Source organism: Bombus affinis, chromosome 7 (genome assembly GCF_024516045.1).
Source record: "Bombus affinis isolate iyBomAffi1 chromosome 7, iyBomAffi1.2, whole genome shotgun sequence".
Lineage (NCBI taxonomy): Eukaryota > Metazoa > Arthropoda > Insecta > Hymenoptera > Apidae > Bombus > Bombus affinis.
This window is the reverse complement of record NC_066350.1, coordinates 77,316-93,494: the sequence shown is the minus strand read 5'-3', so window position 1 is coordinate 93,494 and position 16,179 is coordinate 77,316.

Sequence of the window (16,179 nt, the reverse complement as noted above, 5' to 3'; positions counted from 1 at the left end):
TACCTCGAGGTGTAATGTTTCTTGACCCCCAAAGCGTGTGCTTTGAGTTGTAGTCTCCCGCTGCGATGTACTTGTCCCCTAGGTCCTGGAAGTATTCTTCCCACATTTGTGTTGTTATTTTGTGTCGCGGAGGCACATATACTGCTGACAACTGGAAGTAGTTGCTGCTAGTTTGAACTGTAACAGTGGTTGCTTGTAAATATTCTTTGTTAACTTGGCTGTGTAGATAATGTTTAATATCGTTTCTGACTATCACTGCTGTCCCTCCGTGAGCTTTTCCTGAGGGGCGTTTGGTATCATATATGGTGTAGTACGGTATTTTCAAGTAGCTTTTTGTAGTGAAGTGTGTTTCTGAGACAAGTAGTATGTCTATATTGTTGTTGTATATGAATGTTTTAATTTCGAGAGCTCGTTGTTGCAGGCCATTTGAGTTCCAGGCTGCTATTTTTAGAGTGTCCCTTTTTATTTTTTGCTTAGCACGTTTGTAATTAGTTGTAGCATGACTGTGATTTGTTGAGTTTGCTGTTTTAATACTGCGTTTTGTTCGCTTATCATTCTGGTTAGCATTTCGGTGTTCTTTATGGATTGTTTGAGTAGTTCTTTGATTTCTGCAGTGTCATTGTTACTATTGCTGTGGTATTGGTTGTGTGTATGTGTTAATTGGCTGGTTATTTGAGCATAGCTTAGACCACCAATGGTGTTGGTGCTGATAGGTTTGGTGTTTGTTGCTTGCTCTGTACTTGGAATTATTTCAGGATTTGTGCTGTCCTGTTAGGCTTGTGTGTTAGTGATTGTTCTGCTTCGTAGGGGCGGGAACAGTTTACGTTGTAATTGTTTTCTTACTTCACATCCTTTATAGCTGGCTGGGTGGTTTCCGTTACAGTTGTAGCATTTAACCTCCTCAATTTTTCCCGTGGATGGGCAGTGTGTCGTGAGATGATTTTTTGCGCATTTAACGCATGCCGGGGTTCTATTACAATAATTTTTGGTGTGTCCGTATTGTTGGCATCTTATGCATTGTGGGATTTCTTTTTTATGTCTGGGTGGCTCCACTTTTACTATTGTGTTTAGTAATTTTTCTATATCGTATATTTCCTTATTGTTGTTTTTAGGTTCTAGTTCAACTAGGAATAGCGGTAGTGGTTGTTTGGTATCGTATTTGTTTATGTTATTTATTGACCTTACCTGGTGTCCGATTTTTGCCAGTTCTTCACTTATTTTTCCAGTATTTGTTTTTGGGTGTAGTCCCCTGATTACTGCTTTGTAGCTTTTGTCGGTTTTGAGCTGAAAAGTGTGATATGCTGCATTTTTTTCCTTTAGTGATCTTGTAATTTTTCTGAATGTTTCTGGGGTGTTGGTTTGCACTTTAACCTGGTCTATTTTTATCTGTTTGATGATATAGTTGTCTTTCCCTGCGATGTTGTTTAGTAGTTCGATGAGGGGGTCAATTATTTTTGCGTCTACGTATATCGGTGGTGGTTTGGGTGTACGGTTTGTCGGACTTTCCGTTGGGTCCGTTGCTGCCTCTTCTGGCAGTGCGCTGAATGGATTGTGCAGTTTGATATCTTGTAGCCATTGTTTTTTTCATATGTATCAATTTTCCTCGCGCTTGCGAGCGTGGTTACCTTCCGTTTTTTGCTGGAGGTTGCCACCGTCCAGCTTTCTTCCTGGTGTATTGGTATGTTTTGCTCCCCGTCGGATTGTGTTGTTTCCATAATATCATCATTTTTCTCTACATACGTAGAGTCTGTAGCTTTATTTATGAAAAATGTTTCACCGGAGTTAATTATTTTTATTGGTGGAATCTGCATGATTCCACGTTTTGTCTATTTTTGGCGTTAACTTTGTCCCTTTCTCTTCTCTCTTGCCGCACTTTCACTGGAGCACTGTTTCGCACGTCCGTTTAGGTCGCCTGCCCAGGCGGAACTGTGCCTCATCTGTATGACATTTAAGGTTGCTGTTGTTGATATTATGTGTTGTAAATGTGTTGCAAAGGTGGTTGAAGAATTCTTCAGCTTGTTCTTCGTTGCTACTTGCCTATGTGTTATCTGCCTGTCTGATTGCTGGGACTGGTTTTATTGGCTTCTTTATTTTTTTTGTGGTTTTCAATAGAGAGTAGTTGGAGTTCTCTTGTGCAGAGAGTGTCTCTATGAACTTTGCGAATTCGTTATTGTTGTGCTCTTTTATTTTGTTTTTTATTTCCTTTGCAAGTTTGTTTAGGTGTTTTTTGTTTTCTCGAGTTCTGTGTTTTTGCCACTTTGCTTTCGCTTTTCTTTTTTCTCTAATTTTTTCGAGTATTCCTTGCGAAATTGTTTTTATTTGTTTGCTAGTTGGTTCAGGTGTAGTAGATGTCCTTGTCGCTTCTTGGATAGTTCCTGTCAATGTTGTTGTTACGACCGTTCGCGGAGAGACGCGATTGCTAGGAAAACGCGTCAGCGAGAGGCGTAACTTCTCGTTACAATTCTGTTAATCGACGCCGCGAAATAGTCGTTCCCCTGTTTCGGTTGAGATAACAGAGGTGGTTCAACTGAATGTAACACTGTATTAACAGGTTAATATAAAATAATATATTTAACGATAATGTGGTGAATGTATTACAGAAAATTGACTCAATGCTTTACGATATCTCTCGATGTAATCGGTTTGAATTTGCTCGTCAGACCTTTCGATGTGTAACGTTCGACTCGTCAGAAGGAACTGCTCGTCTTCCGATGATTCCTTTGTCTCATCTTGAAGACGACCCCCACTATGCTCGGGTCACGCCACCGTTCGCGCCTATGATCACGTATGTCCGTTCTTGTGTGGAAAACGTAACGGACAAAATTCGACGTTTCGAGAGCTCGCTGCTTGGCGACAACTATGCGCTCGTCGATACATTGTATATGATCCGGCGGTCAGATAAGACGATCTGCCTGCGACACTGTAGGGCCGCGAGCGACGGTTAGAAAATACAGCCTGTGGTAAGCCTCGTGGCGTAACAGTTGTTACTGCCTGTTCGATGTGTTCGGGAGTTTTCAATGGGATGTTACAGTTTATTTTGCACTCAATTATTTCTTTAAAAGTTTCCCATTTGGCGGTTTTATTACATAGTGTCTCTGGATTGTTATGAAGTATTGGTTTGTTTCTGTATGTAATTATTACGGGTGTATGATCGGAGCTAAGCACGAGGCTGGGTGTCACTTTTATTTTATTTGTGTTTAGTCCCTTTGTAACTGCAAAATCGAGTAGGTGAGGTATTTTGCTCAGGTCTGTCGGTCAGTATGTCGATTTACCTGTGGATAATATATTGAGGTTATTGTTTCTAATATATTTTTCCAGGGTTCTACCTCGAGGTGTAATAATTCTTGATCCCCATAGCGTGTGCTTTGAGTTGTAGTCTCCCGCTGCGATGTACTTGTCCCCTAAGTGTTGGAAGTGCTCTTCCCACATTTGTGATGTTATTTTGTGTCGCGGAGGTACATATGGTATACTGCTGACAACTGGAAGTAGTTGCTGCTAGTTTGAACTGTAACGGTGGTTGCTTGTATATATTCCTTATTAACTTGGTTGTGTAAATGGTGTTTGATATCGTTTCTTATTATCACTGCAGTCCCTCCGTGCGCTTTTTCTGAGGGCTGTTTGGTATCATATATAGTGTAGTATGGTATTTTCATGTAGCTTTTTGGAGTGTTTCTGAAACAAGCAATATGTCAATATTGTTGTACAGGAATGTTTTAGTTTCAAGGGCCCGGTGTTGTAGGCCGTTTGAGTTCCAGGCTGCTATTTTCAACGTGTCCGTTTTTATTTTTTGCTTAGCATGTTTGTAAGCAGTTGTAGCATGACTGTGATTTGTTGCGTTTGCTGCCTGAGAACTGCATTTTGTTCGCTTATCATTTTTGTTAGCATTTCGGTGTTTTTGATGGATTGTTTGAGCAGTTCCTTGATTTCTGTAGTGTCGTTGCTGATGTTGTTGTGATATTGGTTGTCAGAGGGTATTACGTCGCGTGAAAAGGTCCGCGCGACGTCCTTTAATGTCTGACTGTCAAGGCCCAAGCATCGTTAGAGAACCCTCAATAAAGCTAAAGCCCATCATAAACCGAGTCTCATTAGCTTGCAGGAACCTTGAATCCTGCAAGTATTTTCGGTTTATGGCTGCTACTTAAAAAAGTCCTTAGGTTTATTGAACGTTCTTAAAAATTACGGAGTAAGCTGGTAGTTATGACGGGAAAAACTGTTAATTATATGTTAGGGAAAACCAGGCATTTATATAATAGAAATGTCCGGATTTTCCCACGAGTTATGCCGGTAGGGTGCTTCCATCTCCCATCTTCAACGTCTTAGCCAATGGTAACGGGGATCCGTGTCTTCATGTTCATAACGAAAACTACGAACAACGAATCAGCTTCCTTCGTTCCAAAACCACCCACATCCCGAGCTTTCCTCGGTAAGTTCCAAAGGCCAGACACACAAGGGAGTTCAGTCAGTCTTTTCCAGTTAGTCAGTTCAAGTCACTCAGTCCAGTCAGACAGTCGAAGTCAAGCAGTCGAAGTCTATTCATTCGGTCTTTCGGTTGATTCTGTTGATTCGATTCAGTCAAAGTCGGATCTGATCAATCGCTACGTCTAGTACGACACGAGAGCCTTCATCTATCAGATTGGCAGTCAGAATCTGAGCCAGATCAAGGCAATCCTCATACTCAGCGACGTTACTAGTGTGTGTGATTATACGAAGTTGTTGGAGAAAATATATAGTTTATAACACTGTTAATCACGGAGTTATATCATTTCAACCACCCCTATTGTCTTAACGGAAATCAGGGGATCGATTTACTCGCTTTATGGGGTCGATTATTATAATCGTAACGGGAATTTACGACTCTCGTTGACGTGTTTCCTCACGATTGCGTCTCCCCGCGAATGGTCGAATTTACAGAGGGTGGCGATTGGCTGATTACTTGGGCGGTAGCTTCGGCTACCAAAGATGTTGGTGTTACTATGGTTAGTGTTCATTGCGTGCTGTGAATTTTGTGTTGTCTCAGATTTTGCGCTGTCATGTTGCCCTTGTAAGTTATTGTATGTCCTATTTCGTAGCGGCGGAAACAGTTTACGTTGAAGTTGTTTTCTGACTACACAGCCTTTGTAACTAGCTGGGTGGTTTCCATTGCAGTTGAAGAATTTTACTTCGTTTATTTTTCCTATGTTTGGGCAGTTTACTGTTAAGTGATTTTCTGCGCATTTGACACACGCCGGATTTCTGTTGCAGTAATTTTTTGTGTGTCCATATTGCTGACACCTTATGCATTGCGGTATATCTTTTTTATGTCTAGGTGACTCCACTGTTACTATTGTGTTTAGAACATTTTTTGATTTTGTATATTTCTTTGTTGTTGTTTTTAGGTTCTAGCTCAATTAGAAATAGCGGTAATGGTTGTTTAGTATCGTATCTGGTTATGTTGTTTATTGATCTTACATGGTGTCCGATTTTTGCTAGTTCCTCGCTTATGTTGTCGGTATTTGTTTTTAGGTGTAATCCCCTGATTACTGCTTTGTAACTTTTGTCGGCTTTGAGCTGGTAGGTGTGACACCCTGCATTTTTCTCCTTTAATGATTTTGTCACTTTTCTGAATGTGTCTGGGGTGTTGGTTTGCACTTTCATTTGGTCTACTTTTATCTGTTTAATAGAGTAGCTATCTTTCCCTGCCGTGTTGTTTAGAAGTTCAATGAGGGGGTCTATTATTTGAGCATCGATGTAGATTGGTGGTGGTTTAGCAATGCGGGTTGTTGGTTTTTCAATTGGGTCTGTTACTGTCTCTTCTGGCAGTGCGCTAAGTGAGTTACTGAGCGTGATATCCTGCAGCCATTGTTTTTTATCTGCTACTACAGCTTTCCTGCCACTTGTGCACGGAGTTACTTTTCGTTTTTTGCTGGAAGTTGCCACTCTCCAGCTTTCTTCATGGTGTGTTAGTTCGTTGTTCCCGTCATTGTCTTGTGTTATTTCCATATTTGTTTCGTTTGTATCTGTATTTCCGTGTTCTTCGTTTATTGGTTGCCTATTGTTGGTAGAGCCTGTGGCTCTATTTATGAAGTATGTTTCACCTTTAGTTGTTATTCTTATTGGTGGAATCTGCATATTCCACCATTCGGCAATGGGCGTTTACGTTACCGCTTTCTCTTTCCTCTTGCCGCACTTTTACTGAAGCACTGTTTCGCCCGTCCGTTTAGGTCGGCTGCTCAGGCAGAACTGCTCTACAGTTGTAAACATATTTTTTAACGTGCTCATAATGCGTTCTACCTGCGAGTTAGCTCTACTACCACCGATTGCTATCAAGTGGAGTTTAATGTGTTTACCTTGACAGAAATCTTGGAATTCTTTACCCGTAAAACATCTTCTTTGATCTGCTATTATACATAGCGACTGTCGAACAAAAATATAGCAGATTTAAGCGCTTTAACGGTACTAAGAGAATCTACTTTACGGGTGTGATGCAGGTATACAAATATAGCGAAAGCATCGATCAAAACAATAACATATTCTTTCAAATCACTTTTACCGCTTAACTTGCCTGTTATGTCCATGTGAACTGTATGTCAAGATACACTGGTCTTAGATATAGGATGTAATTCGGCTTGTATCTTAACTGAACTTGACTTGGAAACTTGACAAGTATGACAGTTCTTTACGAATTTACGAACATATTTCGTCGTTCCTTCGAACCAGTAATATTCGTACTACTTCTCAAGTGTTTTATCCCAATCTATGTGCATAATTGACTGGTGCACATGATTAATAACAGACCACCTAAAACCTCTTGGGACAGTAGACAAGCAGAGAGTTCTACCTTTTCTTTGTATTTTGCGATAAAGAGTGCCGGATCGTAATTCATATGTATTTGCGATATCTTCCGCGATCTCATCATTTTGTAATTTGTTAACGATTTCTGAAATTTGAGGATCGCGACATTGTTCTGCTAATAGCCAATCTTCTGAAATTTCGGCCAAATGAACTTCTTTTTCTTCGACTTTGTGAATTATATTATGGTTAATGTCTGCGGGGTTCCGCGAAAGGAAATCTACGCGATCATTCGTTTACTTTCTCGATACATAATGTCAAAAGTAAAAGTTTGTAAGTAAGTCCACCACTTGTAAATCCTATCACTTAAATTTACTTTATTGCAAGATGCCTACAAAAAATTACAGTCGAGAGCCACAATAAATTCTCGTCCACGTAAATAGTGGCGAAAATGTTTGACAGCGTTTACAACTGCCAACGTCTCTAGTTCATACGAATGATACCTGGATTCCGCAGGACTAGTCCTACGATTCGGTTTTTACCTTCAATCTTATGCATTAAAATAGTCTCATATCCACCCGAACTAGCACCAGTATGTAATTCTATAGGATAGTTAGGATCAAATATCATTAACACTGGTCAGGACGGAAAATACCTTTTTCTTTTCTTTTCGTGTTTATGTCCAAGTTATGTTTTTGTTACCGGAAGTAAGTGTATACAGAGGTTTCATTACTTGTGAAAATTTAGGGACGAATTTTTAGAAGTAAGAAGCTATATCTACGAACTACCTAAGTTATGTAACGGTAGTCGGTGCAGATGAAGAACTTAAGGCTTGTATTTTACCCGGGTTGGGGCGAAATTTTCCGTTTTGAATTCCATATCCAAGATAGAGTGCCGATGTCTTTAGAAAAGAGTATTTAGAAAAATTAAAAGAGAATCCAGCGTTTACGAGGGTATTTAATACAATGTACGATCTTTCTAGAGCTTGATCTATCGAGTTGACAATAATTAGAACATCATCCAGATAAACAACAACGTACGAATAAGCGAGGTCGCCTAAGGCCTTGAGAATGGCCCTCTGAAAAACGGACGGTGTATTTTTCAATCCAAACGGCATCGTTATATACTCGTATTGGCTGTTGGAGGTAATACTCCGTGGAATTAGGATGAATAGGGATTTGGTGAAACTCGTTGGCCATGTCCAGACTAATAAAGTATCGTGCTTTTGCAATCTCGCGATTTGATCCGCAATAAGAGGTAGAGGATATCCATTCGCGATTGTATTTTTATTTAGTTCTCAAAAACCTACACACAATCTATCTGAATCATCTTTCTTCTTCATCAGTAACATAGGGCTCGCGAACGGTGAATTACTAAGTCTTATGATTTTTGCTTTAATTAATTCACTTATTCCTTCACGTACTAACATAACAACAATGTCTAATCCAAACGAAGATTAGTTTCACGCCCCTAACCCTAATCATAATGTGAACTCGACATATATGTAAACTCCCTAGAGTTCATGTAGGATAGGGATTTTTTTTGTTTTATGGGTAGCACGACAGGCTGTGTTTCACGGGCAGACCGATCTTCTTTTGTTTTACGGACGACCATTTTAAGAAGCACGTTTTTCCCGAACGGACGGACAGAGAGTTACATTAGAGACAGACAAGGTTACAGAATAGTTATTTAAGATTTTAAAGACTGAAGAAGAAAGATCGGTAGCTCAGGACGTTGAAAATCGATTCTTGATTTTCAGGTAAACATTGTATTAAAGACTTGTTATTTCCCGTTTATATAATTATTGTTATTTATTGTTATAAACGCATATTAATTGTTGTTTATTTTTGTATTTTATTAATTACTTCATAATAAAAACTCGATTTTCAGACTACAGAATCGATCCCTGAATTATGCCCAGATTTATATCTTATATATCTTACATATATATACACATATCTATAGATAAACAAAATGTTATTGTCAAACAAAATCAAAATCAACACATGGAACGTCAGGATAAATTTAGTGAAACTTGTCCATACACCAAGAATGTACAACAGGAGAAATTCCTCCCTGACTAGAAGAATGATGACGCAAATGAGCATCCAGGACTTTGACAGGAATTTCCTTAGAGAAACGAACCTTCGCACAGTCATGCGTATCCTCTTCGTGAGCCATTCACGTATCTTTTACGTGGCTTTCTCTTCCTCTTCCTCTTCTTGCGCTAGAAAAACACAAGAAATGTCAGGAGAGAAATAAATATCAACCAAAGAACGAGCAAGGGATAAATTCAGAATGTAAAAATACATACCTTTACAACTGGATTAGATGCCAAAGACATAGACGCCTCCGTGTTCATAATTCAAGAAAACCGGAACGCGTATAAAAAACGAACGTACACGAAACATATTTTGTGGAAAACAAAACCACGCCAACTAATTAAAAGCAAGGCAAAACACTGAAAGCAGCAGTTACACGGAAATACTGTGTATTTTCGAGCTATCGCGGGGAGACGCGGTCGTTAGAATACGCGTCAACGAGAGTCGTAAATTCCCGTTACGATTAGAATAATCGACACCACGAATAGTTCGATCCCCGTATTTCGGTTAGGATAATCGGGGTAGTTGTTGCGGTATAACACTGGGAGTCACAGAGTTATAATAATGTATATTTCCAACAGTTAGTCTACACGATTGAATAGATATAAACAATTAACAACTTTATCGCACGCAAATAATATAGATGTGTACAATATAGAGCAAGGCTCTTACAATTGAATTTAGTCTCTTAGTGGACGTAGCACGGTATGGTACTTAATAGAATAAGCGAATGTTTGGCAATGTCGCGGACCGACTTGAATTACGCTCCGTTGGCGTTCTGTTCAGAGTTAGACGTTAGGCGTTAGAATTTTGACTAATTGGTCGCTCTTGCGTTCAGACGGAAGAGAGTTCGGTGTGGGTGTGCCCTTTGCATGACGAATGCGGATTCGTTGTTCACACTTTTCGTTAAGAAAAGTGAGGGTAACGATCCGCGATGTCGATTGGTTATGCCCTACGCTGATGCTTGAAGGGATGGGTAGAAGGCCTCCTACCATCGTGGTTGATAGGTGACGTGAAAAACCTAATTGTTTTATTAGCTAGCTATTCGATTTTTCCCAATGGGTGCGTGTTCGCTTTTTCCGTATTTTTAAGCGCGCCTAATAAACCAAAGGACCTCTCTAAAAACCAGATGTGCTTCGAAAATATTTTTTGGCTTAAGAAATTCTTCAGGACAAAGGGATTGACTGAAGACGCCTGTTGATACAATACAGTGACAGTGAAAGACTACATTGGGTCCTTAGGTTTATTGAGGGTCGGAGTGACGTTACGCAGGCCGCTCGCTGTCCGGTCGCGAGAGCTGGCATACAGATGTTTTAGGCGACGTGACATACTGTTTTAAATACGCGTAACGATAAACATGAATAATCCAAAGGAAAGTGCAAGGACATGCGCATCTCAATTGGTAATACTCACGATTACAACATTTGAAATAATTGGAAACGAAAAGAAATGGGCACGAGGAGAATCAATGGAGAGCGCCAGTTAGCGCACCCCAATCGATAAACCCCATGATTAGCAAAACAAATAGAATAACGAAAATATCGCACTATGATCAGAAAATCCACTTCGTCCCACCTTAAAAAATAATAAACGAAGCTTACACACAATTACTCAGAGGAGGAACACTTTATTGAAGAGCGCGAAGAACACGTGCTCCATGATCAAGAAATCGGCGGACCAAAGGAACAACCGCTGACGCGCACCGCGCTGTACGCGCGACCGCCCCACGACTCCCACACCACGACTCCCCCACCACAACTCCCCCACCACGACTCCCCCACCACGGCTCCCCCACCACGACTCCCCCACCACGGCTCCCCCACCACGACTCCCCCACCACGACTCCCCCACCACGACTCCCCCACCACGACTCCCCCACCACGACTCCCCCACCACGACTCCCCCACCACGACTCCCCCACCACGACTCCCCCACCACGACTCCCCCACCACGACTCCCCCGCCACGACATTCTGCGCGACAGTCAGGGGACATTTTCTGACGTAGTTACTACCACCAGAGCGTTTAAACGTCGATAGATCTCAAATAGGAACAAAGTAACAGCTAGTTTTCGTCAAAATCGACGAAAGAATGCGTTTTGCGACCTGCCGGGCTTATTTCAACGTTGAGAAGGGTATGCACTACATTCGGCGTGCAAAATGGAGTGAAAAGAACGTTTAAACGTTGAAATATCTCGAACAGGAACAAAATAACGCTCAGTTTTCGCCAAAATCGACGTAAGATTGCTGTTTTGCGAGCTGCTGGGCTTGTTTCGACGCTGAAAAAGGCGTGGATACATTCGGCGTGTAGAATAGAATGAAAAGAGCGTTTAAAGGTTGACGTATCTCAAACAGGATCGAAATAACGCTTAGTTTTCGTCAAAATCGGCGAACGATTTAGTTTTGCGAGCTGCAGGGCATGTTTCGACGCTGAAGAAGGTGTGTACTGCATTCGGTGTGTAGAGTGGAGTGAAAGGCGCGACTGAACGTCGAAATATTTCAGACAGGTACGAAATAACGCTTGGTTTTCATCAAAATCGACGATAGATTACATTTTGCGAGCTACTCGGCTTGTTTCGACGCTAGAAATGGCGTGCACTACACTCGGCGTGTAAAATGGTGTGATAAGAGCGTTTAAACGTCGAATATCTCAAACAGGATCGTAATAACGTTTAGCTTTCGTCAAAACTACGTTTTGAATACGTATAACGCTATATTCTATTATGTTATAATGTATAACGTTATATAATATTACAGTATAACGTATAACGTTTTATAGTATTACGTTATAATGTATAACGCTATAGTATTACATTATAGCGTATAACAATATATATTGTATTTCGTAATAACGTATAATGTTGTATACTATTACGTTATATCCTATAACGTTATATATAGTATTACGATGTAAAGTATAATGTTTTATAGTATTGCGATATAACGTATAAGGTTGTATAGTATTACGTAATGACGTTGTGTACTATTATGTTAGAATTTATGTTATGTTAGGTTTTCGTTAGAATTTCGGGTGCGTGGTAATTCTTCATTTGAATTAGCCATCGTGATGCACAACAAAGATTGTATTTACATGCATAAATTTGTATTTATAAAGTTTAACGAATAATTAGTTTAACGATTAATTAGTTTAACGAACAATAAGTTTAACGAATGCTTTTGATAATGTTCTTGGGTTCAATAATGAATCCACTGTCAACGGGAAAACTCTTTGTACAATAGAGTATATTTTGTAGCACGCAGACACGTTAGCTCAGATGTTGGGCTACTTTCAGACTGACTGCCTAGACGATATCAGTAAACTCTCCAAGGTGATCGCAAAAATAAAAGACTGGTACGGTCACATTTGTCAATTACATATTGATCGGGAATATCAACAAAATTCGAAGCGCCGTTACTAGGCAGTCCCGCGTAAAAACAACATTGCTCCTGGCCGGGGCTTGATTGTTAATACAGCGTGTTCCTCAACATCGGTACTTCTTCTGTTAGATGAAACGTTCATCCCGTGACCGTGGCTACGTTCGGTGACCAGCTGTCACCTCGAGCTCAAGTATTGGGGATCTTCCCAAAGAAAGGCCCGATGTCCCGACATCTCTGACATAGTATTACGGTATAACGTATAACGTTATATACTATCACGTTATGGTTATGGAAGTTGGCGGCAAGCAGAACGGACACGTGCACGTCGCTCCGTAGGCATAACCGAAATATCGGGGTTAATTGAAGAATTCGGGCGAAAAAAGTGCATGAAAGTCAAGTTCTAGTGCTCGGGAATGAGTGAGAATATAAGGAATAGTGGAGCTCGCTGGAATAAATGCGAGAGAAGTGATAGAATGTGCTGTGTGTGAAAAGTGAGGTAAGGGACAGAGCGGAGGCCATCTTGGGTCGCGCGACTGAAGCGCCACCGTGCGAGTTACCTGGGTAACCAAGGAGTGGTAGAGAGCGCCTCCGTGGAGTGCCAGTTAAGATTCCCCTCGTCGAATAGTGATAGTGACTTTGCGAGGTTAATATTTACCCTCCGCGGACAGCGCATCGTCAGCGGGCAGGAATCGGTGGATTCTCACTAACCGAGGCAAAGAAGGAGAGCACAGGCCACGGTGAATTTTTGGAAATATCCGGATATCAGTTATACGATTGGCGATTTTACGACGACATTGGCAAGTTTATTAGGATACGAATTGTATACATTCGGAAGGATACAGTGTGATTATACGATGACCGGCTACGTCAACGGACATTGCCCTTTTATACATATATATGTCGGAGATGAAAGAACACCGGAATCCCTCCTTGGATTCGCGGGAATACCGTAACTTTGTAACTTAGATTAAACAAATGTCGTTCCGATTGTTCGAGATTTATGATCATGAGCTTGGGCTCGAAGCGACAATCAGTCGCCGAACGTAGCCGCGGTCAAAGGGATGAACCTTTTATCTAACAAAGGCACAGAGTAACTCTATACCTCTCCTTAAAAGAAATAGTCGTAGCGACACGCGGCAGTAAATATTTCAATGATTTCTGTCCCGTGGCTCGCCACACGCAGATTCTATACTCCGGGTAAGATGATTTCCAGATGTCAACATACCTCCGCAGTATATGTTTAGCTAACGTGAGGACCCGCAATAAATCTTAAGATTTGGTCAAGCAAAGTCCTTCATATAGACAAGCAGTCTTTGTTGCAACTACGGGAAGATAGGAGAAACCTATCTTCCACGAGCGATGCCCCCCATCAACAACCTCCCCTCAAGGACGGCCAGCATCTCTTTCAAAACGCCGATATGGAGATCGACCAATTAGCAACAGCGCTAATTTCCCTCACCTTTGGAACGAAAGCTTTCTTTGACGAATCCGAGGATCTCATGTCCTTAGACCCACCCATTATAGTTTTCCTCGACGGCATCGTCGAGACGGAGAGTTACTCTACGGTACGATCTCGACGACGATTCAAGTAACTCTCAGATACGTAGTGGTTGCCCCATGCATTAACATTGAGTACAACTTGGACGCTGAAGAAAAGTAGAGTTCGTCATCCCGTTGACCGCGGATTCGTTATTGAGTCTAGGATCATTGTCATTAGCTTCTCGAGTATCTAATTATCGCGATTACTTGTCCAATTCCATCATAGTCATATTTACACTAGTAAATATCTCCTCTATTGCATAATGATCACATCTAGCGCCAATAGGGATTCGTTTCACGCCCTTAACCCTATCTCCAATCTTAACGCCAACCCGATATCAGAAGTGGGATCAGTGCCGATTATAACAGTGCTAGAACTTACGACCATCGTGCGCAAGTAATTCAGTCGCTACTGCAAAAATCGAGTGTGAAACCTAACAATTTTTCGCTACCACGTTTTAACCCTTAAAATCGCGTGCTCCGACTCCGCTGCATGGGGCGCAACTGCCAACCTGATTATGGAAGGAAACTATAATTTCAATAACGAGTGGCGAGTCGACTTCTACGTACTGGAAGCATCAACGGATAGATCAAGTCATCTGGGTGACTCGTTTCCATTTTACTCCGATTCGGGAGCCGAGCGTTCACTAATTAAAGATTCCGCGGCCTCGATATTTTCAGGCAAAGGAATGACTGACATATTAGTAATGTGAGGAGTAGGGAATACCTGTATTAAACGTACGCCTCCCATTTGTTCATTATGTGTATTAATGATTTTTACATCGAAGATAATTTCTCATGTCCTTGCTGATAGTTATTTAAAATATGATATCGCGATTAGTTGCGGAACTCTAAGTCTGGGTTTTGACGTAACATTACACAAAATAGCCTCGCTATGTGTAAAACGAAAATAATTAATGTCTGTAATGAAACCGCTGCAAACGAGATCGATGTTAATGAAGTTGACACTGATGGTAATAATAAATGGTACATGGTAATAATAAAAGTAGATCAATTCCTCTTCTCGACAAATTCAAAGATTCATTCGTTACGGGTTTCCTACGTATTCGCGTAAATACAGGCCGATTAGAGATACGATTAATTGATCCTAACACCACTGTACGGGGAAGTCCTTATAGACTTAGCGAGGAGGAGCGAAGAGCGGTACGCGAGAAAACAAGCGTTTTAATTAAAGCAAAGATTATAAGGCCTAGTAATTCGTCATTTGCGAGCCTTACGTAACTCGTGAAAAAAAAAAAAAAAACGGCTCAGATAGATTACGAGTAGATCCCCGAGAGCTAAATCAAAGTACCGTCGCGGATCGGTACCCTTCACTCCTTATTGCGGATCAAGTCGCGAGATTGCAAGAGGCGAGATACTTTATTAGCCTGGACATGGTCAGCGGGTTTCACCAAATTCCTATTTATCCTAATTCAACGGAGTGTACAGCGTTCGTTACCCCCGACGGAAAATATGAGTAGATAACGATGCCGTTTGGACTGAAAAAAAAAATTGCACCGTCCGTCTTTCGGAGGGCCATTCGCAAGGCCTTAGGTGACCTCGCTCATTCGTACGTTGTTATTTATTTCGATGATGTCCTAATTATTGCCGATTCGATAGATCAAGCTTTAGAAAGATAGAACACCGTATTAGATACCCTCGTAAAAGCCGGATTCTCTTTTAATTTTGCGAACCGTTCTTTTCTAAAGACATCTGTGCTCTATTTGCGATATGTAATTCATAACGGAGAAGTTCGCCCCAACCCGGGAAAATACACACCTTAAGTTCTTTACCTGTACCAACGACCGTCACACAGTTCAGGCAGTTCATAGAGTTAGCTTCGTACTTCCGAAAGTTCATCCCTAAATTCTCACAGATGTTGAAACCCCTGTATGCGCTCATCTCAGATAACAGAAATATAACTTGGACAGATAGACACGAGAAAATAAGACAACAGGTAGTTTCCGTCCTGACCGATGCGCCGGTGCTAACGATATTCAACCCCAATTACCCGATAGAACTACATACTGACGCTAGCTCGGAGAGTTACGGCGCGATTTTGACGCATCAAGCTGAAGGTAAGAACAAAGTAATAGAGTATTACAGTAAAAGAACCAACGCCGCGGAATCCAGATATCACTCCTATGAACTCGAATCATTAGCTATCGTAAACGCCGTAAAACATTTCCGTCATCATCTACATGGACGGGAATTTCTTGTCGTCACGGATTGCAACTCGTTGAAAGCGTCGAGTAATAAAGTACATTTAAATGACAGGGACCATAGATGATGGGCTTACTTGCAGACTTTTATTTTTGACATTATGTATTGGGAAAGTAAACAGACGGCTCACGTGGATTTCGTTTCGCGAAACCCCACAGGCGTTGACCCTAT